This window comes from Pipra filicauda, unplaced genomic scaffold (genome assembly GCF_003945595.2).
Source record: "Pipra filicauda isolate LSUMZ 115617 unplaced genomic scaffold, ASM394559v2 scaffold11_size5308982_pilon, whole genome shotgun sequence".
Lineage (NCBI taxonomy): Eukaryota > Metazoa > Chordata > Aves > Passeriformes > Pipridae > Pipra > Pipra filicauda.
The window spans coordinates 1,291,594-1,318,894 of record NW_024103652.1 but is presented as its reverse complement, the minus strand read 5'-3'; the positions used below and the strand labels follow the sequence as shown (position 1 = coordinate 1,318,894).

The 27,301-nt window shown below is 35.4% G+C and overlaps 1 long non-coding RNA gene across 1 annotated transcript in view; it reads left to right on the top strand.

Annotated features, from left to right (window-relative positions):
• Positions 1 to 24,878, top strand: part of LOC120324289 — a 67,570-nt gene extending 42,692 nt beyond the window's left edge. Inside the window, exon 3 of the long non-coding RNA XR_005565471.1 lies at positions 21,888 to 24,878. This is a non-coding gene — a long non-coding RNA (uncharacterized LOC120324289). The remainder of the gene's footprint in view (positions 1 to 21,887) is intronic.
• Positions 24,879 to 27,301: the final 2,423 nt, after the last annotated feature.

Here is a 27,301-nt window from a genome sequence, read left to right as displayed (position 1 = left end):
ATTCATCAGATCATTTAGTGGAGTGCAAGGAAAGTGCAATGCAATTAATCTTCCTGCATGAGGAGGAATTACCACCACAGAATTCAACAGTTATAATTAATTTCATTGTCTTGCTGTGAATTTTGATTGCTTTTCTTTGGACTGTATAGTACAAATGATGATTCATTGCAAAGTATTTGCAAAGCAAACACACCAGTGTGCTATGCAAATTAAAGTAGCTGTATAACAGATAGGTTTCAAACTTCCTATTTACTCAGGGTTGTTGAGTACTAATTTGCCAAATAATTGCTTGTTAACTTTATACACTCTTCCTCTGAATACTGAGATTGGTAACCAATATAAATAGAAAGCACATGCTGTTTGATATCTCATGGTAAGTGTTCGAAATACTAGTTAGCACTTAAACTTGCACTCAACTTGAAAAAATCCCATATTTTACAACGTATTTTTAAAAAACATTCATTCTAACTTCTTTAATATTTTAATTATTTCTTTTTTTTTTTTCCCTAATGTGAACTGCACTAAAAGACAAAGAAAGAATTTTAGTGGCTTTACCACAAACAGCCATAAAAACTTAAGGCAGAACATTCATTTACCATTATTACTTATTTTCCTTTATTCCCATTACTAAATATTAAGTCGTTTTTTCAGGATTTTATCAAGTTATAGTAGCCACTAGAGATATATTTAGAAAGTTGGTCTATGCCCCAAATACCAGACTGTCAAAACCAAATATTGTTCTCAAGGTTCCCATACCAGACCAGAGCCTACTTGAAGGAACTGGAGCGCTGAGTAGACACATATGATGCTGCAGATTTAGTTACAGGTCTGGAATGCAATTTTAGACTTTGGTACAAAACTAGATGCTACAATCAATAAGCATGGTTTTCTCATTGTTAGTAAAATACTAACAGAGGAGAGATGTTCAGATTTAAGAAATGCGAAAATTTCATTCTAAAAGTGCCAATTAATTTCAAAAGGTGTTGAATTGAGCCTTGCAGAGGGAAATATGGGAGTAAGTGTTTAGGGAAAATGGTATGAATGTCTAGCTGCAAACTATATACTTAATATGCCAGTTGATTATTAAGTAATTTTATTTTATTTCAAAAGCTGTAATACATAAAGAATATTGGGAATTATCAGAACATATCTGGTTGGTCATTACAGGCAGCATTACATGTTAGATGTATATCAAACAGAAGTTTTCATTAAAAAAGTTTAAACACTACAATGCTGTATTATTTTGCTCTGTACAAATGAGGTCTGGTAATAGTAATCATGTATGTGAGAATGTATGTATGTCTGTGTATGCATTTATGATTATATAGCATATATCTGCAATATATATTCTTTAAAAGCCAATTCTCCAATTGCTAAATGCTGTCTTTATCACAGCATCACAAATAACACATAATTTCTTTATATTTAAAAAAAAGAGAAATTTCACAGAGAAAATGAGGATGGAATGACAGCCTCCAATATTAAATAGTAAAACTTAAATATTGTACAGATAATTAGTTTAAGATACTAATAGAGGATGGAATGAGGAATGTTCAGGCTTGAGAAGTGCCAAAATGTGGAGCTGGAAATTCTGATCGTGTAAGTGCTTCTGAGAGCCCTAGAAAATTCTTACAGTGAATGTACACAGAAATTTGAGGCATTCAAATTCATCTCTTCATTTCAACCTACTTGGCCATGACTGAGTCAATAGGCTGAGCCTGACTCAGTATTTACAGTCCACAGATGAAATTACAGACATAAAAACCTGGATATGAAGTAAATACCATTTACAGAACTTAATGCTGAAGAGAAAAAGATTCTGGCTACTTGAAAACTGTTCTGATAGCTCTCCACAAGTCGTAAAGGTTTTTTGCAGATTGTATCTTTTCTTGTACCAGTGAAAACTAAAACAAAGACAGATCTTGAAATTTAGAGCATAACAACTGTGCATGGCATACACTGAATGAGTCCATGCTGTTACTGGTTTCAGAAATGTTTAATTTTATTTGTCTTCAATAGTTTTATTGTCTAAAAACCAGTGATGTGCACAACTGAAAAAGCAAAACTGTTCTTGAGGGATATTGGTTTTATAGTGGATCTATATCTTTTGGTGAAAGCTCCAAAGATTGAAAAATTGTACTGGAAATCTTAGAAAAATAACCCTTTCCATGTTACAATGAAAGTAATTTCTGGCATTTAAACTGATTTGGACTACCCTCACAAGAGCATTCAACACAGACTTGTTCTTCAGGAAGAAACTACTGAGAAAAAAAATATTTCATTTGTATCTGACAGGCTGAGAGGATAAGATGAAAGGCAAGTTTGTCAACCTGTGGAGTTTGTTTATCTTAGAGTCACAAAATTTTCCACATTTTACTGGGGATGCATCAAGGGCAATCAGCAAAACACTGTTCAGTCTGGACTGGAGGTCCATGGACCATGTATTTCTTTATGCCACATAAATTCCTTTAAGGAAGGCCCAGAAAGAAGTGAAAGAGGTGAAACAGGTAAAAGGAGTAAAAGGTGATATAAAATGTAGTGTCTCCCAAACATGCATATTCTATATTCTTGTATATAGGCACAGATGCTCTCACCCTCATCTTCTCATAAGAAAGATACTGCTTTTTCATTAACATTCTTGAGAACTGTCAGTTTAGTGTTGCTCGAAGGACATCCCCAAAATGCACACTGAGCTCTCACTGACCCTATTCAGTTAAGTTTTCTTTGTCATCATAACCTCTGTAACATCATGGAAACCCGAAGTCATATTCTCATTCTATGCTCCAAGCAGTTTAACTTGTCTGAATTGCACTATGTTCACTTTTTGTAAGTAAAGTATCCCATATTTAAGTTTTTTTTTTTATTATTTTGCTTTTTCTTTTGCTTCTTTCAATGATCTTTTATTGTCTGAAGTCTAGATTTCTGCCAAGTTTGTGAACTGTGCTTGTCAGAGTGTTGCCCACAACTCTGGGTTCCTTTGTTGAAGCTGTAGAAATAAAATGAATAGTATAAAAGCTTGATGGCATCTGTGGATAGGAAACTCATTAAAAGCCTCAGCCTTCTGTTTTATTTCTAACCACATTGCCCTGTGGGATTTCGAGGTCTTGCAGGATGAAACCAGCAGGACTCATTACTTCTAAAACAATGTTTAGAGTTCTATTGGTGATGGAATGTTCTGCCAGTCAGGTAAAAAACCTAGGCCTTTATCCTTCCTGGGACAATACCAGGCAGATCAGAAACTGCTTGGAAAAGTCATGCCTTTGAATGCAACTGCAGGTGTTGTTCCTCAAAGACTGTTGGTACCCTCCTATGCACCCTTCAAAGGGATAATAGAAAATTCACTTTGGGATTCAAATGAAGTCTAAGAAAATTTGAAATAATAGGAACAAACTTTTGAGACTTCCTACATTTTTCCCACGAACCTATGGACCATGACTAATACCCTGAGGGCAAAAAACCATCCTTTTTCCCTCTTACATAGAATTTGTCGTGTCAGATAAATAAGCTTCATGACCTCACCTTGTTTAAGGCTACCATTCAATTACTAGCAAAGACTAGTCACCACAGTGAGAAAAGAGTGGCATTCTGATTGCTCACATTAATTAGAAATAGTGCAAAATTTATATCATAGAAGAATAGCAAAAAATTATATGAATTCTCTCCACAAGACATAAATTAAAAACATTTAGCAACAAGTAATTAGTATTAGTTTGAGTAAACTCATGGCTCACCTTTTCTGTGCAATTAGATAGAATTGTGAGAATATGATAGTGAGAATATGTGAGTCTATGATAGAAACAAGTAATGACCTTGAAAGTGGAAGTGATTTAACCTCTTAAAGTAGTATCATGGCTGTGTCAAGTAGAATTCCTTTTAGAGATCTGTGAAATAACTTATCTGTAAAGTCTGAAAATTTCAATCATTTTGGAAAAATGTCTAAGGAATGAATGATTAACACATTTTTTACAATGGCATATATACTTATTCATTAAAAAGTATAACTTGACTGCATATTGAAATGCTATTTAAAAATCCAAGGCTGCGGTTATATAAAACATTGCAAATTATCTAAAGTGTAAGGAATGACACATGCAAAACTTCACTGATAGATGAGATTTTATGAACTTTCAAACCTGAGCAAAAATTTTTTGAAGAAAATTTGTTTGAGCCACAAGGTTTTTTTATAGATGACTAGGTCACACAAAGATCACATTCCTGTAACTCATAAAGCAGCAAGGTAGCTTGACACTTGTAAGGGCAGAAGAGAGCTGAACAGCAGAATATCCTTCTTGTGTCTAAGAATTAGATTCCTTTAAAGAATAAGAGTAATGTCAAATAGCTAGATTACCAACATAGAAACTGTAGAGATCTTTTCTTTTTGAATAAGTTTCCAGCAATAGACTTATTAGCACACCATTTGATGAATAAGCTTAAGTATTTAAACATGTTATATCTCAGGAATTAAAAAGAAATATACTCGTTTTTCCCCCTCTCATCAGCTTCCAAGATGACTACAACAAAAAAACACTGGTAAAGCATTTTTTTTTCTTTTCTTCTTCTGAGCCTATGTCAGCTCCAGGGGTTCTTCTATAATACCTCATTAGAACAGATATTTTGAATTTCTAAGGCATTCTATTTCTGTGAAAAACTTCAGAAAAAAAATTGATCTGTAAACTGCAAGTTTGTTTCCTTACAATTTAGAGTAGCATACTCTTGATACAAATGGGTCTAAATGTGTCACGTATCCTGAGAGGTTTATTTACTTAGAGTATGAAGTTCTTTCTTTTGCCTATATTTACATGAGAAATAGGAAACCATAGCATTATTTCTAGTGGTAAATGAGGTGACTGAAGACTACTTGGATGAAAACAAATGATGACCCTCGAAAGAAGATACAGTTCGAAGCTTTGTGTAATTGTTTCTGCATTACTACTCCCACAGGACCAGCTGAAGAGATTACCAACGCCAGCCAACCCCCAACCGTTTGTTGCCATCCTCTTGCCAGAGAATACTGCCTTGCCAGATCTGGTTAAATTACTTGTGTGATCACTCTCTAATTTATTTCAAAGTGAGTTGAGTTAGCAAAGCAGATCTATTATTTCAATGGTTTATGCTGGCTCATTTTAATTTTAATAGCCTAGAAAACAATCTCAACAGCAGCTCAGCCAGGAAAACTAAGTGGATGCCAGCTACTGAAAGCAGTCTGGGGTTGGTAAACTTCAGCAGCTGAGAGAGAAAGATGCTCACAACATGCACATTTAAACCAAGGTCAAGCAAAATATTTGGACACCTATGTACTTAAAACACCTAGGTCATCCTACTGTTTTAAACATGGCTACTAATAAGCTACTAGTTAAGACAATTCTTATGTTATTTTGGAAAATATGTTTCACAAGATGATGTTTATTTCATGTAATTTTATATATGAAAATTAGGCATCTTCTTTGCATACAGCTTCTAAGCTTGTCCTGTGGTCAAGGGTAGCTCCTGCAGCTATCTGAGAAAGGAGGTGTGAGCTGCCTTCTGAAGATGTTCATCATAGAGGGCAGCCATAACTTAGATTGGAATATGGATTCATCTCCTAGTCTGCCAAAATTAGGTGAACTGATATCCATCCTATCCTTAATCTGTACCTCACCAACTAGGCCTGACAACCACAGCAGTGTTATTTCTGGAAAAACATTCTTAAATGGGATAATAATCTTTACCACTGTCATCGTATCCTTACCAACTTATTTTGGAAAAAAGTTTATAAAGTATCTAATTTTCATTACTGCCATCACTTATGACTTTCAAATAAATTTTAGATTATAATTATCTTTTCTAATATATATACACAGTCATGCAGAAAAACATACATAAATTTCTTTGGATTACCTGCATAGATATATGTAAATTAGCTATGTAGATTTATACATATAGTGTTGTAGGAAAATAGACAATTTGAGAAATATAGAAATTGTATGAACTGCCTAGAGTATAGTAAAACAATTTTGCAGCCTCAGCATGAAATCTGCTGTCCATGTTTATTCAAAAATATCTAGCCAGGAGAGATTCTAGCTTTCTATGGCCTTTAGTAGTCTTTGTTCACACTCAGCATACAAAGGTTAACAGGTTCTCTATCATCTTAGAAACTCCTTCTGCAAATTTAAATCAACCTAAACTTATATAGTACAACTCTCCTAAGTGCTTAAGTCACTTGCAGCTCAAATTCAATAAGTTCAAGACTGGCTCTTTGCCAGTTAGTTATCGAGTACTCAGGTGAAGAGTGAATGAAAGCTTTTCAATAATTAACGGAAAATCTTATAACAACAGAGTACAACTGAACAAAGATGACTTTGTGAAATCATCCTTCTTTTGGCAATGTTCATTTGATTTCACAAAATCACAGAATCAGAGAATGGGTAAGGTTGGAAGGGACTATAGTGTTTCATCTGGTCCAACATCTCTTATCAAGCAGGTTGATCCAGGATTGTGTCCAGATGGTTCTTGAATATCTCCAGTGTGGGAGACTCTACAACCTCTCTGGGCAACCTGTTCCAGTGCTTGGTCACCTGCACAGTAAATTCTTCCTCATGTTCAGATGGAAATTCCTATGCATCAGTTTCTGCCTATTGTCTTTTATTGATTTGTACCACCAAGAAGAGCCTGACTCCTGACTCCTGACTTTGCTTTCTCGACCACATGGGCACAGTGCTGTCTCATGGACAGCTTGTTGTCCACCAGGACCACCAGGTCCTTCTCTGCAGACCTGCTTTCTAGCAGTTCAGCCCCCAGCCTGTACTGGTGCCCAGGGTTATTCTTCCCCAGATGCAGGAGCCTGCATTTGCCTTTGTTAAATTTCAGACTGTTCTTCTCTGCCCATCTCTCCAACCTGTTGAGGTCCCTTCTGAAGGGCTGCACAACCCTCTGGGGTATCGGCCACTCCTCCCAGCTTTGTGTTGTCAGTGATTTTGCTGAGGAGGCATCTGCTCCTCCATCCAAGTCATTGATTAATAAGTTAAACAACACTGGTCTGAGGACAAAACCTCAGACAGAAAATTTGACATTTTCTAAATTATTTCTTACCTCTCCAGATAAGGGATAAGAGTTGTGCAGAGTTGGATAACTCTGCTGACAGTGGTTATAGTTACTCACTAGAAGTACTAACATACCCATTCATAAGTGGTACTATTGTATTCAGTGTTTGAGATAGAATGACATTTCCTTGTTCCATCATAAACATTACCCGAAGCAAGGGTATGATAAGTGGTCACAGGAGTAAAAATGCAATGCTGAAGTGCTTTAGAGTTTGTACACAAATGTTCACCTTCAGAAAAAAAGGATGATAATTTATTCTGTGAATGTATTTTCCACAGAAGTTGGAAGTAGATAAAGGTACATCCCAAAAATGAGAACAACAACAAACTAGTGAAAATGTTGTGATTCTTACACTTATAATTTGGAATTATTTTTCCTTCTCGTCAGACTTCAGCAAGATTTGACATTGCATTTTGATAAGAATAGTTTTTTTCATTCATTCATCAAATAGTTTTAATTTAATTGATGTATCAATACATGATTTAAGATATGATACTAAAAGCTTTCTTATGTTTTAGGAACCTGGAATCTGTGGAATCTGACATATGGGGGAAAACCATTAGTAAGGAACATAGTTATATGAAAAATTCACAAAATACAGAGTGTTTTAGAACATGAAACATAGATGGAGTTCATTTACTGAAAGTATATATCTCTGTGGTCCAGTCTTTCTCTAAATGGATGCTAGTCCATGCTCCAGGCTGCAAGTTTTCTGCAGTCAGCTGCAGATGTGATAGGACTTGCTTTTGTCTTATCTGTAAGCATCCCTCACTTGGACAACTTGAGAGGCATTAAGGGTGTGTGCAGACGAGCGAGTTACCCTCTGAACTTATGTTTCTCATGCTCTGAAAGAATTGCCTGCAACACACTTTTATGCTGCACTGTACCACTCAGAAAGAATACAAATATGGAGTAGATGACAGGAAAAAAGTTAGTAACACCTTACACTGCTGATAAGGTGTTTTTCATCTTTCCATAGCTAAGGTTTCCTGCTATCTCCTTCTTAAGACCACTCTGTTGTGGTTTGTTAGTTGCAAAGTGAAAAGTAAACAATTTTTTTCCTTGCTTATAGTGAATAAAACATTTCATCGATCAACAAGACTTATTTTTTCGTGCCTCTACAGTCCTGCAATACAATCTTTGTCAATTAGTAAATCCAATGTTGTGTATATGTATATACAGATATAGAGAGACAGTTTTAACATACTGATTTATTGTTTTCCCTATACTGTGCAATTATAAAAAAATTACTCCTGCGCTGAGCTACCCCTGCCCAGATAGTGAAGTTAAAATTGCACTTCTGTTAGAGATTACAGAGAACAAAAAGACAGTATGTTAGAAAGTATTAAATCATGCTGCTTAGTGGATTGATGCACACAATTAAACAATTCAGGTCATAAGTGCTCATGACTATCTTGTTGACAGTAAGCTACTACACAATAATTTATGAAATGTTTTCCATCATCTCCAACCAGCTATAAAAAATTATTTCCATCCTGATGGATGATGGCCTTGATTTTCTCCTGTCCAGACTAGTGTTATGCAATATGCCTATGTTTAAAATAAATTAATTTTATTAATATGTTAAGCTTCAGTACATGTCTCCCCCAATAGCCTGAGACGGACAGATATGTCCTTTGGCCCTGCACCAGTTTCTTATATGGTGCTGCAGTCATCTGTATCAACTCCATTCTCTCACTTTTTACCTAAATTACTGCTCTTTTCTCCTTATTGGAGTCACACATTTGTTGTGTTTTTACTGACATGGACTGAACTACTCAACTACTTTTAACAGAGATAGCAACTCATGTTTGATACCTTACAGATAATGCTGTACATTGGTTTGAGAATAGAGAGACTTAAAACTTCTTGAGTGCAAAGAAAATCTGGTTTAAGTGTTGAAAAGCCTTTCAGTACTAAAGCTACACACTTTTGTGATAGCTGGACTGCAACATTGTAGGAATATCTTTTTTTTTTTTCCAGTACTTGTTTACTCCAGAAGCAAGGGAGGGCATGGTATGGGGGGAAATAGTAATAAAAAACAAATTTGTGTTAAATTAGCTCCCATATATAGCGGCAAATACATATTTGTCTGACCAGGAATTTTGGCATTTTAAAATGTCCTGAAAAACAGTATGTGCCTTTTTCAGTAATTTTTTTTAAAGCAGAACTGCATTTCAAGTGTTTCTTCTTCTTGTCACATTTATTAATCATTAAAGTTTCTGACATGTTTTCTTATTATTGTTTAATAGTAATGTCAGTGTTAAACCATAATATAGGTGTATACATCTGTTGTTTACTCTGAGATGACTAACTACCATATATAAAAATTCATATTAAAAATAAGTGATAACATATCAATGAAATAAAGATTTTTAAAAGCCCTCTGCCTTTGAAATACATTAACATTAACAATAAGAAAAGAGATCACAGTTCCATATCCTACTACTGACACACAGAGAAATAAACGAAATTGAGTTGGAGAACAGACCTGCATAACTTACAGCTCAAGCACTTTGTGCAGCCTGCAGATCTTCTTCTCTAGTATGCCAGCTATTTAACAGCAGTGTGCACTGTTGTAAAAAAGAGAGTGTGTGCAGTATGTGCTAGGAAAAAGCAGGTCCGCAACTTCATAGGTGAGAATGGCAAGACGGCTTTATTACGGGGAAATGCAAAAGAACACAACTGAACAAGTCTAAAGCAAGCAAAGAGAAGCCCTTATATAAAATGGCTTCTGCCTCACATAAGGTAGAGTAAGGAAGGTGCTAGAACAAAAGGCGGAGTTAAGGCAGAGCATGTAAATTATAACCATAAAGGGAAAACACAACCATACATGGATAATGGCTGCAATGCACTAAATATTGCCTAATAGGAAAACGAGGTTTGCATACATGAGAAATAAGAGATAATACATGAAAGGATAATACAATAAATTATGAAATATAACATAATATCATATAAGGCTTAAATGTATATTCTCAAACTGTCTACAAAAGTCCACATCTGCTTATCTTTGTAAGGAGGAATGTATTTGTCTTTTGGGTATCTCCAACAGGTGTGCGTCCTGGCTGGGTTTTTAACCAACCCCCTAACAGAAAGCTATGAATGGAATGTGTATCTCGTGGCCAGACCTATGGATAGGCTGGAGGACATTATTTATAGTAGGATGGGAAAGGCAAGAGGCACTGGACAATCATGGCAAGAAGGTAAACTCAATGGTAGAAAGGGAGATTCATCACTCTTGCACAGAAGAATGGACCTGGACTTCATATAACAGATTCCAATGGTTTATATACATATGGGGGGCATCCCTGTTCAATAATTTCAGCATTACATCCATTCTTGTCTCCATATTGCAACATCTGGATTGAATCTAGCAAACTCTTGAGGTGAATGAATGCTTCTGCCTGCATGCTATAATTTTAGACCATCAAGGAGTAAAATATTTGATACATGTGTTGCATGGCTGAGTTTAATGTAAATTTTCAGGACATATAGAATCCCCTGCAATTTGTTGTTTAAAATCCCACAATTTGCTAATTATTTTTCTTGTCATGATTGTTTTTATTATTACATATGACATTTTAATGAATTATTCACTTTTTATAGTTGTGGTACTTTATTAAAAAATTTCAAATTTTTGGAATCGTGGTAGTACTTCAAAAAGCAGAGGAACTGTATGAGCAAATATACTTTTACCCAACGTGGCTATCTCAGGATGCTAAGGGGTAAGATTACCATCTCAAAAGCAGTTAACTCACCAGAAGAGATTACTGCTGCCAAAAGAAAAAATTTATTTTCCTTTCATCTTATACTTTTCTTCCTCTTTCTGCCACTTTTAGTGGTTGTGAGCAGTTAAATATCATGTCTCATAGGAATTGAGCCTGAGAACCTGAATATACCTCTGAAGGTGGCTCTTTGAGAGTGCTCCTGAAAGTGTTCTCTGATGGAAATCTCAGACAGCAGATTTCTCACAGAGAAGTGTCTCTCCCCATGTCCCCGAATGCCGTATTTTCAAGAAGAACATAAAATCAGTTGGGTAAGTGAAAGAGAGCAGTGCACCTCATGTATCCCTAGTGTAAGCAGACGAAATACGCTTTCTTTCTTCCATTTCAGCATCTCTATCTGCTATAAACATTTGCAACCATGTCGTCTGCTTTGGTTGTCATGAGTAAATCCTTGTATTTTTGCTTAACCACAACAAATTGTGAAATAAGTTATTCTACTCACAGGAAAATGGCAAATGTTTAAACTGGGAGGTTGGGCTACATTAATTTCTCAGCCCTCCTTTTCAACTGCACAGTTGAAAGTTAAGATCTAGCCCCAGTGACGCCATGAGGGACAGAACTTGCCACAAGAACACGAACTCTCTGGTCTGCAGGAAGAAATTGGTAAGCACACTTAAGTCTTGAACATCATGAGAAACATATCGTAGTGTGAAGTTACAGTATGCTCATGATCAAAATGGAAGAAAAGTAAGCTGTCTCCAGTTAAATTGCTTTTCTTTTAAAAAAATCTCCTCACTAGCAAAAATAATTAGAATAATCCAAACTGTATTTAAATTAAATCTGAAGTTGGTTATTATGCCAAAAAAATGAATGATTCTTAAGAACATAGAATTGCTGAAATGGATGAAGAAACTCTAACTGTTATATGTTCTGCATACGGCAGAAAAATCATAAATAAAAATTCAAATTAGCTATTTCCATTCTTCAGCATTGAAACAAAGAGCCTATCGTGACTGAACTTGGTGTTTCACTGCAGTGTGACTTTACATGAGTTTTTCCTCTTTGCTTTCTGGTACTTGATTGTTTCCTTGGTAGTGTTTTAGTAACTCACTGTTATCTTGACTGATAATTAAAGTACCATAAAATAAAAACACTTTTTATTTCATTCTTTTTCTCTTATTTTGTATCATAATCTCATCTTGAAGTTTTTTGTTTGTTTGTTTGTTTGTTTGTTTTCATAAAGTACTTTACGAGAACAAAATATAATTATGGGTACATTCATATACCCTAAAAGCTTCCTGTACAACATAGCACTGATATTCTCTTTGCATTTTAAATTGTTTGAAAATGTCTCTACAGTTACCTTGTAACACTTCATATCATATGTGTTATTAGTCTAACTCTGTTCTGTCATATGAACTAAGACAAACAGATACTGTCAGATCCCAGACTGGTGAAAATAACTTCAGTGATTTTGAGCTGAGTGGTTTTTTATGAGAACTTTTTCCAAGCAAAATTTGTGCTGATATATCTATAAGAATTTAAAAATTATAAATCTGATTCAGAAAACAAGCCTACAACATTCAAATGTGCACAAAAGATGTTTGCCTTATCTTATTTGCATATATCTCATAAATATGCTGAGAAAATATTACTTATTTACATTCATCTTGTTACTTATGTATAAAGGGTGCAGTCTCCAAAAAGGACATGTTTCTCCAGTATAACAGGATGTATTTGTTTATTTCTGCACAGTGTTTGTGCCACTGCAGTTAAATTTGCAGCCCACATTTCGAGGATATACCACTCAATTTGAAGTTATGATGTTGATTTTCCTATCCATGTTTTTCCCCTTGAAGCAAGATGAAAAATGTTCCAGCAAAGGCATAAGAAAGCTATTTTAAGATCTTTGAAGAAAAATTAATATGTTGCGATGATGATATTTCATCTTAATCTGACATCGCCCAGACTTGTCTCTTTCAAGAAAGGGAGGACATCTGGAAATGAGTGAAAGCCACAATAAAATAAGATTTTTTTTACTGAAACTGAAATATGATGGCATAGTTGTTTCTTGACAGTTATGAGTAGGAATAAGTGGTATGATAAAGGTGCATGATTTATTGTTATATGTAATTACACGAGCTGCACAATATTGCAAATTTACAGAAAACTGAACTGATATTTTGGAAACGAAAATATGAAATAGAAAATAGCTATAGTTATGGATATTCATAGCCTAAAAGTAAAAAAAAAAAAAGCCTCCAAGTAGCTAGAGAGAAATTCAGTGAACAGGGATAACACTGTAAATGAAGAAGTTTTCTTTGATTTGCTTCTGTTTCTCATACCTAATGCATGGAATAAATGAAGGCAAGAAATGACTTTGTTTTGACTTTTGAGTTTCATAATCTCTGTTCCCCCATGCAAAACATGAGTCTGACCTCATTTCCACTAACTTGGACAATACAATTAGCATAAATAAATAAATATATACACATATCCAAAGTGTCATGTGAAACACCTTTATAATTCTGGACACCAACATTCAGAAAAGGTAAATTCAAACTGAAAAGGAGCAAGGAGAGGTTAGCAGGGTGAACAGATGATTGGTGAGATGATTTTGTCGAAAGGGTGCTGAAAGACCTTGCTGGTTTTGAAAGTTGAAAGTTAAAATGAGGACAATTCTTATACATAAATTCTTCAGCCAGGTATCAAGAGAAAGGATAAACTATTTAAGCTATGTTCACAAAAGAGCAGATGTAAACTAGACCTGAGTAAATTCAGGCTAGAAATGAAAATACTATTTTTAAACCTTACTTTGTTGAGTTTGTGTGGCCAGGTATGGTTAGTGGTGGGCTACAGGGGTGGCTTCCTGTCTGATGCGGCCAATGCCAGCCGGCTCCAGGATGGATTTGCCACTGGCCAAGGCTGAGCCAAACAGAAACAGTGGTAATGCCTCTGGGGTAACATATTTAAAAAAGAAAAAATCCCAAAACATTATTGTGCAGATGCAATTGCACCCAGAGAAGAGTGGAGAGAGAACATGTGAGAGGAACAACTATGCAGACACAAGGTCGGTGAAGGAGGGGGAGGAGGTGCTCCAGATGTTGGAGCTGAGATTCCCTTGCAGCCCGTGGTGCAAACCATGATGGAGCAGCTGTGCCCCTGGAGAACATGGAGGACCACTGGGATGCAGAGATTCACTGGGATGCAGAGATCCAACTGCAGCCTGAGGAGGGGACCAACACTGGAGCAGGTGAATGCCTGAAAGATGGCTGTGAACCTGTGGGAAACTTGTGTTGGAGCGGGTTCCTGGCAGGGACCTGTTGACCCAAGGAGGGAGGAGCCCACACTGGAGTAGGTTTCCTGGTAGGACTTATGACCCTGTAGGGGACCCATGTTGGAGCAGCCTGTGCCTAAAGGACTGCACCCCATGGAAGAGTGATCCACGTTGCAGCAGTTCATGGATAACTGTTGCCTGTAGGATGGACCCCTATTGGAGAAGTTTTGTAAAGGACTGACTCCCATAGGAGGGACACCACAATGGAACAGAAGAAAGACTCTTCTCCCTGAGCAGTGGCAGAAATAACCTGTGATGAACTGACCATAAGCCCCTTCCCTGTCTCCCTGCAACTCCGGGTGGGAAGAGGTAGAGCTTGGGAAAAAGGGAGGAGTGGGGGAAAGGTGTTTTTTAGAATTTATTTTATTTCTCATTATCCAGTTCTGATTTTATTAGTAATAAAATTCAGTTAATATCTCCAATTTGAATGTGGTTTGCACATCATGGTATTTGGTGAGTGATCTCTCCCGGTCCTTATCTCAACTCATGGACTTTTGTTATATTTTCTCTCCCCTGTCCAGCAGAGAAGGGGAGTGATAGAGCTACTTTGGTGGGTGCCTGGTATCCAGTCACACTGCCCTGACTGAACTGACATTCTGGATATCCCAGGATGTCATGGCTGATTAATGTGAAATATAGGAATTAATAATTTAAAATAGCATATGAAATGCTTCTAGTGTGAATTTCATGCACCAGTCTTTTCTACAACGGTGGAAGACACTCTTTCAGGAGCAGTGTTATTTAACATGGCTCTCAATCACCTATCCAGAGCTATGAATGTCAAATTGAAACATTCCTCTGCAGCTTTTACAATCTTTCTTTATTCCAATTTTTTTTTATTCTTTCCTATATCTTCCAAAAGCAGGTTCCTATTTTTCTTAAGTGCCAACTGTTAGAATATAACACTTTTTTGGCAATCATACAGATAAGATCTACTGTCTGCATAAAATATTAACTAATAATAAATTAGCATCAGATAAAATATTCTGCTACTTAATATTGGAAAAGTGACATCCCAATCAATATAAACAACTGAGCTACATTTCAAGCTGCATTTACTCATGTATAGTATTAGTCATCTCTGCCTGTTACTGAAGAATTAGTTATCACAAAAGTATATTCTAGAACACTTTGTCCCTTCCCCTCCTCCCCCTTAGGTCTCTTCTTTAAAAAAATTTGCAAATTCTTCAGAAAAAAAAAATGTAGGAGCCTCAATCTCACTTTTATGCTGGAAAAAATGTTGGAAAATAAGGAAGCCTTGGCTTGAGTGACGCCATCTAAAAACTATGTCAATGAAGAGACTAGAGTGAAGAACTGGTGTTAGGGGTGCTTGTTGTTGAAATGCTTTGCAAAGTATCTGATCTCAACATACCTGTCTCATTAACTACTGATCCTCGGATGACAGAGATAAATGAAACCATGCAGAGGTTAACAGGCCCAGTTTCTCGCTGTACCTATGAACACCTTGTTTAACTGAATCTCTGAGACAGTTAATACCATCCCTACTTATTTTAATCTGCACTACTTTTAAAAATAACTATATGTGATTCATTATTGCTATACCTATTTTTTATTCAACATTTAACAGAAATGTCCTGCCTTTAATATAAATTGTATTATCTTGATAATATCTCTAGCACATCCAAAATTAAAACAACCTGCGTCTATGGTATTTGCATTATTATCTTTACCTCTACACCTTTAACTGTATGCTATGCAACCAGAACTCTATCAACAACTTTCCTCTTCATATCAAACATCAAGCATAAGTCAAGCACATGGTCATTGAAGCAGAATGTCTGTTAAATCCAGTCAGACGGAGAGAAAATAAATTTTCACCCTAACCAAGTTTTTAAAGTGAAAATCATGCAATTTTCAAAACCAGAATCAAACCCTAGATATTTGTCTCTGATCAGGAAACACACAATTAAATTATTTTGTTTTGAAATTATTTAACTCATTGTAACTATTTGTTCAAATTGGGTTTTGCATTAGTTTAATTTTACTACTAACACACTGTCTTATGGAAACTATTTTATGTTCATGTCTTTCAGATTGGATAACTGCCTCAAAATCTTAGTGATCCACTATAAGTATATGCTCAAATACAGGACTCTGGCTGTAGGAGAGAATTGTGACATTATATGGAAAAAAATCTCTTTAAAACAAGAGAAAATTCAGGTGGAATATTTCTGATTATCTAAGGTTGGGTATGCATAAATAATCCATTCAACACAAAATTTCAAAGTGAAACCTACTGAAATGTTATATTCCAGCTTTTTTGTCCTAATACTGAATTTATTACATTTCCATTACTTTAAGAATTCAAGAGCATGTTCTACAGTCCACATATCTGTGAATGCAGGATTTGGGGTATATATTTCTAAATATTTATGCAGGCTTTTTATGGCTATTCCTGGGCAGGCCTCTTCATATTTTGATGCTTTCTCACAGACTTCTATCAGAATTTTAATAATTCTTTGCTATCTGTGTTAGTGCATTATTATACTCAGATAAATGCAAGGCTTCAACCTAGCTCTACTTCCCCTCTGTATATTCTACTCATAGATCTATCTACTTTTGTGCACTACTAGCTTTGCAAATTCTCCCAAGTGCCTCATAAGTCTCCTGAATACCAGTCAAGGTTAATTCTTCTCCCATGTCTTCATTCCGTTTCCACTGTTGCCTCTGTCAGAGAGAATATACATGAACAGGAGCACCAGAGTCATATTAAAAATTACATGCAAAAGACTCTGTCACCTTTCTTGTGAATGATGCAATAATCTCAGTGTTGGGAAGATTTCCCTTAATAGTCTACATTGTTTGTTGTTTTATTTGATAGCCTTTTGACCTCCATATAAAGTGTTTCTGTCTCTGAATAACTATAACCAGTTACTAACTCCTTGATATTTGATCTAGTTTAAGTGACGAGTTTTTTCTTGCCAAAAACGCAATCAATGTTATGGAAGGTGGTGAAAAGTGAAAAAAAATTGTTCCCCACTGAAAAAGGCAAGTTATTTTAAATTGCAAGGAAAACATAATTATAGATAATTACCACAGATTACATTTTCTACATACATGCACTAATTAAATCACCTATTAGGTGATTATATTTTAATAGATTTTTTACTTTCTATTTTGCATTACATATGATAAATCAAATACACAACAAATGAGAAATGACAGCAGCTATCAAAATTACCCTCAGAATCATTTTATTCTGGATAAACATAAGAAAATTTCCAGACTATTGAAAGAGAAAAGGAACAGTGTTTATCTATCTCCAGTCAACCGTGAAGCTAATTTAATAAACACAGAAGTTTTAGTTCTAAACATATTTTGTTATTCGCTACTAAGTCCTTGTGGCCAACAGAAAACAGTTCATATTGTCCCCATGTCAGCCTAGGTAAGGTCTTAATTATTGTACAAAACATGTATGAAAGGGTAAAAAACAGAGAAGAAAACAATACAGTTTTTGCCTATCATATATGGGATTGTTATTATTAATTTAAAAGATGCAAAAGCCATAGAAACTGTGTTTAGAGAGTACTCCATAGCAGACTAAATTAACAAACCTACAGGGAACATGGCATGGTACTTTTTACAGAATTTCATGGTTTGTTCCAGGGATGGAAGAAAGATAATGCCTCATACAATCACCTCTCAATTTTTACTAAATTCACTGGCATAAACTGTGGCTAAACTGAAATATTCTAAGCTGTCAGAAGCCTCCTGAGATACACCTTCTCCTTATATAGCAACATCCCATCAAGGTTCACATTTTTACTTATCTCCTTTGACTTGCTTGGTGGTCAGCTTGGTAGTTTAAAACAGTGGTACTTCTGTAGGTAAATTGGGAAAGAAAAATAACTAATTCTATTCATCTAGCAACACTTTTTTCTTAAAATAACACTTCTGAAAACAAAAAGAAATAAGCAACCCACTCGTCTTCCCTTCCTCCATGACCCTTCAAAACTTCCCTAATATTAAAGCTTTTTTTGATTGAATCTGCAAAAGCGCCAGAGTCCCTCTGGTACTTTGTACCTTAAGTTCCCTTCTATGTGCTTATTGCAATAGCATCTTTCAGGCTTGAGTGGGTTTTGGATTAAATCCCTAATTTCTCATTTCCAAAAGTAACAGTAATGATTTCTCCTATCTGCTAATGATAATTTAGCACTGTCACCATGTGAGATATTGTATCCTTGTTGTCCTGTTTCTGCCAAAAATTTTATCATAATAAATGCAATAGAATAAGAGGCTTCTTTTTATGTTGGCGTACCTAACAGCTGTCTATTTTGATCATGGAATTAATTCTTCAAAACCTCCAACTTTTTCACAAACAGCAATCTAGTTTTAATTAAAATGTTTGCAGAGAAATTTGCTGTAATAACTGACAGTCCTGCTAAATCCCTTATTTTGAATTTTTTGGTCATGAATTCTCTGGAATTCCCAGGTCTAGGTCTTGAGTTACTTTGGAGGTACACATAGTGTAGCTTAGTGAAACCAGGAACATGCACCTGAAGGTGAACATTGAAAGTTTTGCAGTTAAATTGCAAATTTGTTTCATTTGGTATTTCTCCTAGGAAATTGTTTCCTGCCTGCAAAGTACTGAGTATGAAAATTTGGATCCAAACACCCATCTGTTCTGTGGTATACATTCTAGTGCTCAAAAAGGAATATTTAACAAGTTATCCCTAGTGTAGAAGGAGTAAGGACAGGCAATCCTGTGTCAGCTTTTACTAACAACTCTTCTCATTTGTTCTAACACCTGCAATTTAGCTGGATTAGATCATGGTGGTTCTGTTTCATACCTTACTGACTGGTTGATAAAAGGTACTGTGGCCTCCACTTAGTGGTGCTTCTGGCACAAGTCTGGCGCTGAGGCCACACGATCACTTTGTCTAGAAGCGGTGAGGCAAAAGGATGACAGCAAAGATATTCTACCTGCATTAGTGGTGTTGAAGCCAAGAAAAAAGCATTTACAGCAAACAGCAACTTTGCCTGGTTTTGGGTATACCCTGGTAGTCACTGCTGGTAATAGCATCCTGAATGTCTACTAGTCTATAACTTCTTCCAGTCCTAATAACATCTCTGTCATTTCTTCCTCCAGAGCATTTTAAGCCCAGTATCACCTGTCACCTTGTATTTCCACTCAACATATTCTTATTTCATCCCCAGCATAGACTAAAAATCTCAGTATGACTTTAAACTTTATTTTACATAGAGCTATGACTACTTCAGTGTGAACCCAGTCCCAGAATACCATTATTCAATATCATCACAATTTGTTTCTCCAGATTCCTTCCATAAGGACTACATGGGGGGGGAAAAAAACACCTCTTACTAGCAAGCATAATTAATTTTGTGTTTGTTTTTAAAAAAATCAGCTAATTAGTGGTGTGACACAGTTAATTTGTGACTTTAAAAATATTTATGATTCTTTATGATTTGATTCTATGCTTTGGAGGAAAATAACTTCACAGTGTTTAGAGTGTAGAGAATTGCCAATTTTCTTAAAAATATTTGGACTGCTGGACTAAACCTGCTTTAATAACTGGCAGTCCATAACCCAGATCAGTTTTATGCATAGGAAGAGTCAGAGAACAGAGTTATTCCAGTGGTACCTTCTTCTCTGAATATGCTTGGTAAGTTAGAGAAATCCTAAAAGACACTTTATAATGTTTTTCAATCTCCTTACAGCACTGCAACAGCCAGGGATGGAGCAGAACTAAATTTGTGCTTTGAAAATGAAACTCTTCAGCAAAGTAATCAAAGTTCAGGTGCTTTATAAATTATTTCTAATATTAGATAATATTTATCACAAGAATAATCCTCCTATGTCTCCTATATACCCAAATCATAACAACATTAAAAAATACATTAAAAAATAGACAGGCCCAACAATTTCTTTCTACAGACACATTATAAGGACTTAATCCAGCATGGATGGCAATATAAAGCAACTTTAATTTATGTGCTTGTGAAGATGCTCCTCAGTAACATGAATACCACTTTCAAGAAAATAAAATGAAAAACCAAAATCCAAACTAGAAAACCCTACTGTCATTATAGTACCTGCAGAGTGATACCACTAACAGACCTGGCTGTTTGTTTCTAAGGAAGAACAGCTGTGCAACAGACTGTCTGAACAGTTCCTATTACAGAATGCAGCATGGATCACTGACACAAAGGAAGCACTACACCAGCTGGCTTTCTGTCTTAGAGCATTTCTATTCCTAGATGATTTACCTGTTCTCAGTCCTGTCACCTTAACACTTCTACTACCCAATTAAAAAACAATGTTGCTGGATTCTTTCTGCTGTAAATTAGATATGTTTTTTTTTTCAGATCAAACTGGTTTACTTTTTTTTAAAGTGTGCAATACATGACTTATTTTTAAACTTATAAAAGATGCCTGATTATTTATTTGTGGTCTATTTTGTTCTCTTGTAGAGTTTAGATCAGAAAAATTCTTTTTGAATGTATTCATATGCAGTGGTCTACATTTCCTAATCACAATCATGTCAGCAAAAGTAGAGCTGCTTTTAGGATAACATTTTAGTCTAAAAAATGATTTCCCTTTAAAATGGATTCAATGGACATGATATAAAAAGAAGATGCAAAATTACGCACAACAGTTTGCATAATCAAAACAGATATGTTTTACATTCAGGCAAGATTTCTTTTTGCTACATTAAATGGAAGAAAATAGACCTTTTGGAATTCTGCAAGTGTGCTATGGCTGTAAATGCAGTAGCAGTGGAATTCCAGTAGGATTATGAAGAGGATGTACAGAACTTAAAAAAAGAAATCAGCCAAGATAAAGAGGAACAACATGAAAGGATAAATGGAATTTTTTTAAACTAACAATAGTCCATTTATTTCAAATTGGAACTATATTTTCTACTTTGTAACTAAAGTTAAATTCATGAAAGCTTGAAATATGGAGGAGTATCCTTTTGTGTAGGGAATTTACTGGTCCTCTTTTAAATAAATGTGAGTTCAAATGACATATAATGATGTAAAGCTTCATTCAGTAAATAATACCCAAGGTATATTCACATCTTAATGCAGAACAAAACTCGCACATGTTATGGAATAATATTTGAAGGGCTCTGCAGGTGTCTCCTAGAGACACTGTTGCTCAGGAGCAGACTTCAAATTAACATTTCTCATCCCTAATGAACAGTAATCTTGATTCAATACATCAAAATAACATGTCACAAATGGCTACAGAAAGTACTGGGTTTTTTTCAAGGATGATGTGAGGATAAGTTTGTGATAGTGATGTGAAGGTTATTGAAAGAAAATTAAACCGCTTAATATTTACTGGGAAGAATTAATCCGTGTTAAAACTAACCATAATGTTTTTTTCTGTCCCATTAAATTTTACAAGATTTTAGTTGGTTTTTTTTTTTTTTGTTGTACCATAGGAACAAATCAGATCTTTCCTTATGAAAAGGAAGGAGGGGAATAGTTGCTAATCATCATGTCAGGCAATGCGATTGTTATACAGAGGACTCAGGTTCGAGTTTATCTACCATTGTTCCAGTGCTTGGTCAGCCTAGAGAAATTTTACATATATTTTAAGAAAAAATATGCTAGGATTCCATTGAACATGGTAAGTAATGGAGGAGTAAATGATGGCAGGCATAGAAGAAAATATATGCTAAACTTTGACTACACTGACCTTATGATTCTGGATTCCTGACTACCATGCATATTTTCTGTATTCTTTTCAGTAAGAAAACAACTTCCCTTGGATGAAGATGACACCGACTTTTACTCCTCAGCAAAAATAACTGGGACAACAGAGGAAATTTTAATTTAAAAAGAACTTTTCCTTTTAAGTGACATCTTTGTATAGGTGGAAATTATTTCTGCCAGTGCGCTCACAAGTCAATTTTCAAGCACTGATTTAATAATAAGAAGTAGCACACTGTCTAAAAGTAAATGTTTAATATATATCTATCATCTATACACAAATGCCTTCACTCATGAGTCATAGGAAGAGTCATCATTAGAGGATAATCACAAAGGCTTAAAGAAAGGCTGTATTAACTCATCCTTCTTACAACAGCACAAAAAGAGCTGTTGCTCAGACCTGAAGGGGATCAAAGATTTTAAATGCATACAGGTTTGATTTATGAAGCAACCAAGAAAATCCAACTCATTTCTGTTATTCACTAATCACTAAAAGATATAACCTTATTTTTATTGCTTCCAAATACCACTGATTAAGAATTTACACAAGGTATCTGACCTCAATTGCAATGATTACTGTCTGCTTCACAGTGTTTACTGCATTTAAATTCACAGTGTTCTTGTGAGATAAAAAAGTGCAATTGTTCACACAAATGAAGAGCTAGTAGATTTTAAGATGAATGACAAAATTCTAAAAATTATTTAGATGGCTTGAATCCTACTGATTTCAAGGAGCTGAAATTTATTTTTCAAGGGTATGTGTCAGAAGTGATGGGCAGGATTCATCTCACTTAACTTTAAACTGTCTAAGCAATTTGTCAGCTCTCCCTCTACCGAAATGCAGGGCTACAGATCTCTAGAGTACAATTCATTCTTTCCCCATGCAGGATCTAAGCCAGATGATTGAATAAATTTTGGAATAATTTTATTCTCCACTGATTACATAAAAAACCTAAATGGCTGGCATAAAATGTACATTGAGCATAGTCAAATGGAAGTGAAAAGAAACCTACCTGGTGGATACCAGAGAAGTTTAAGGCCACTTTAATGTCCATTCCAAATTAACATGAGGGGTTTTCAGCTGTTGTAATTTGCTTCCACTGTACCTAAACTGAAAAAGTCATGCTGGCAGGGAGACTACTGAGCCATGGAAATGGGATGTACTTCTCCTCCAAAGAAGGAATTGTCATAATAAGCCTCAGAGGACTTACAAGATTTATAATTGTCTAGGTCTTCCGTTGTGAGTCTAGCCACCTTATGGCTCAAAGCTCTAGAGTTAAGTTGCTCAGTGTTGGAGCAGCCTATATTCATCCTTGTTTGCAGTGGGAGTTAATTTCTTAGATATGAATATTTCAAGCGTTTGAAACCCTTTAATTCTCATGTTATTTTAAAATCCTTTCCCTCAAGGTTTTTAACACTGGACAACCATTAGGAAACATGTAAAATGAGTACTTTTTGGTTTAGTCCTGTTTTAATGTCTGGGTGTATGCAAAATTAAAAAGATAACATTACAATAGATAATGACAGTTGTAATTACTTGTAGTCTCAATATAGACTTCTATTGGGAAAATATGTCTTACTTTACTAGATTTTCTCTCTAGCATACAATCATAACTGGATAGGAAAATCAGACTCAGTGCAACAATTCAGCAAATAAATTGAGGACTTCACTTTCCAGGCCTCACATACTTGACATTCTGGTACTTCAAAGAAACTTGAAAAATTAAAGAATGGAATGTTATTGGCAACATCATCTACTGCTCACTAAAGGGCATGTGTAGATTCATAAAACGGAAGGGTTTTCTTTATAACAACAACAAAAAAAATCTATATTTCATTACAGTTGCACACTGTGGTGTGACTGATTGGTTGTTGCAGAGCTAATAAAAAAGATGACTACTTGCAGCTGATAACATATCCTATTTCCATTTAATTTGATGGTTTTCTGCTAGGCTGTTGGGAACCTGTAATCACAAAACATTGAAGATTCAGCTATTTCGAAGCCTGGTTGCAATTTCTGCTGTTTTCTGACTACTTAGCCTTACTTAGAAATATAACCCCTTACTATTTGTTATGAAGATAGTCATTAAAGTGTACACTAACACTGTCATATGTAAAATTCACTATCTCCAACCAAACATATGAGAACACGTACTACCTTTTTATGCCAGAGATAATTATAATTTTTAATTTTTGTTATTGGTGCCTAATTACTCTAGGAATGTACTATTAATAAACAAAAAGGACAGTTTCTGCCTTAAAGGACTTCCAAGTACCAGCTAGAGGCAAAAAAATCAAAGAAAGCAAGGGCAATTTTTGCACAAGGGCAGAATTGGCACAGATAATTTCCACAAAGAATTTGTACATTAAAACCTTACTTATTGTTTTAACCTATTTTTAATACAGAACCTGGGACCAGGTTCTGTAAATCAATGGTAGATACAATTTTAAAAACCAACGTGTTAAACTAACAATTACTTGGAAATTCAGGGGTCCCAAAGTTTCTGGAGGGTAAATGTAGCCAGATATACCTCATTTAGCTGCACAAATACAACAGATATCAGAAAACCATAATGGCTTCCTATATAGCTGTTGTCAGATGGCAGAGAGGGCCTAACAACAAAGCCAAATAAATGTTATTTTAATTATTTATTCTATGACAATTTAAATATGGACATGAAAAATAATGCATAAATATTTCTAGATATTTTTTTCTCCTCAACCTAAAACCAGGGGGGAAAAATTTCCATCATGATATAGGAATCATTAGATCTATACGCAGTCTCAAAGTGCCAAAGCTAACCATGTGATTGTGTTCCTGACCTGGTCTCATATTAGTTGGGTGCTTTTTCACTTTCTCAGCTTAAGATATCCTCCCACTGAGGAAGAAGGATTTGGCAGAAACAACACTTGATGAACTGACCACAACCCATGAAGTTGAGCCTGGGAAGAAGGGAAGATGGGAAAAGGGCGTTTTCAATTTTCTTTCTTGTTATTCTACTCTTATGTAATTGTTAATAAATTAGAATAATTTCCCCAAGTCGAGTCTGTTTTACCATGGTGGTAATTGGTGAGCAATCTCTCCGTGCCCTTATTTAAATGCAGGAGCCTTCCCTTATACTTTCTCTCCCCTGTCCATCTGAGAAGGGAAGTGATGGAACAGCTTTGGTGAGCACCTGGAGTCCAATCAGGGTCAACCTGCCACAGTTGTTGTGATCATTTTGTTGTATATAAATACTCACATCTTGAAACAGAAGAGGAAGGCATCAGAGCTGGTGAAAGGTCTGAAAGGCATATCCTATGAGGAGAAGCTCAATACTTTGGGCTTGTCTAATGTGGAGAAAAGGAGGCTGTGAGGCAAAACCTCATTGCTCTCTACAGCTTCCCGAAGAGGGGAAGTGGAGACTAAGGAACTGAGCTCTTTTCCCTGGTATCCAGTGACAGGATGTGTGGGAATGGTTCATCACTGTGCCAGGGGAGATTCAGATTAGACATTTGGAAGCATTTCTTTACCAAGAGGGTGGTCAAACACTTCTTAAAACTTCTTGAAAAAGTGTCAGTGCCCCAAGCCTGTCAGTGTTTAAGATGTATTTGGACAATGCCCTTAATAATAGCCCTGAATCAATCAGGCAGTTGGATTAGACAATTCTGTAGATCCCCTCCAACTGAAACGTACTGTTCTGTTCTATTCCTAAGACTAAACAGGAAAACTTTACAATAGCATCCTCCAAAGGTTTCTTAAATAAATAATAGAAAATACCATCGTATTTCTGCATATTTTCTTTTAAAAAGTCTTTCTTTCACTCTGTCTTTCTTTATAATCTATAATGTAACATCAGAGTTGTTATGAATAGCTGGACTTTACGCCTCTCTATAAATTACTTCTGAAAACTTGTTTTAGTCTGCCCTACTCCAGTTGTTGACTTAATTGAAGAAGAAACCTTGGAGAAGATATAGTTTTTACTCACTGTGAGTTGCATACTTTCCTTTTAGAGGTATCATTTCTCTACTTAAATCTTGAAAATATTCCAAGTTTTTTCTTCTGTGAATATGAAGAGCTTGGGCACTGAAAGCAATGAAGGCTCTCTTTCTAATTGTTGGCCTTTCTCTTTGTTACATGAAAGGTCAAAAAATATTTTAATTCAACTTAAATACAGGTAATCAAAACCAACAAACTCAAAATCATTCATATGCTTCCCTCTTTAATATACCCTGTGTTACCACCTTAGCACAGGAAACAATTATATTTGCCTAATTGGATTTGCTCAGCCTTAATGGTTTCTCTACAGAATTTACGCATTTCCAAAAGAGTTACAGCAAGAGACATAAATGTTTGTGATTTTAATTTATTCATAAATACTAAAGAGAAATAGAAAGATAAGATGTTAAAATGGTATTTCAGAGATATTGAATATGAGATTTTCTGGAAATTTAATGCAGAATTATTACCATACAAACATACAAAGAAACTACAGCTTTATTTGTGCTTATGTAACACACGCACCTTATAAGAGGTGCCAGGCTAGCAGCAAAACTCTAAAATTCTTTTCTGTTACCAGCATACAGGGTTAATAGGGATGACTAATATTATTACCAGAATATATTTTTGCATAAGGACCTCTCTTATGCAAAATTTGACTTATTTCTTTTGAAATGTTCCACTGAATATGACTATCGGTTAACAAACTATGAAATAAGACATTTCTTGGACAGTTTTTCCTGTGGCCTTGAGTGTGGAAACTGCAGCCTGTAGTTATTCTTAAAAATGCTACTATAATTTTACTTAAAATTCCACCATTATTCATCCATAAATCCTATATCAGCATGTCAAATACTAAGGGCAACTATATTGTTAACTCAATCTAGCAAGTAATTACGAGCACATGTATAGTGTTCTAAAGTGAGAAGATGACTGGACTGTGGAAGACCAGCCTCAAACCACATAGATATGTAATTTGACAACTACCATTTGCCTTGAAATTTTTGCATGGTCCGAGCTATAATGAGCAAACAGGAAGTGTTTCTCCACTTCCACATCTATGTAGATGATCCAGCAAAAATCTGACCACAGTGCAGGACAAGATATTAAAATTAACTGCACCTCTTCGCACTGAGCTTTGCACAACTACTCTCTTGCATGAATAGTTATTTTTGTGTCCCCATTCTGGGAGTGCAATGGTTTCTGCAGTCATTGGCTTTTTCAAGAAACAAAATTAAATGGTTAAGCGAAGCAAGGTTTTATAAAAATAAGTTGATAAAAAAGCACTTCCAGAATCAATTAAAAACCCTAAGATGAAAGTCAGAAATCAGGAAGAGTAAAAGACAGGGGTGTGGCAGGAAGAGAAGAGTATCTAATTCATCTCCGGAGAAATTAGGTGGAAAAAAGTAGAGTAAATTTTACTAAAAGAAAACTTTGAGTAGTTGGAGACAATCCCTTAAACAGAAAGTTCAC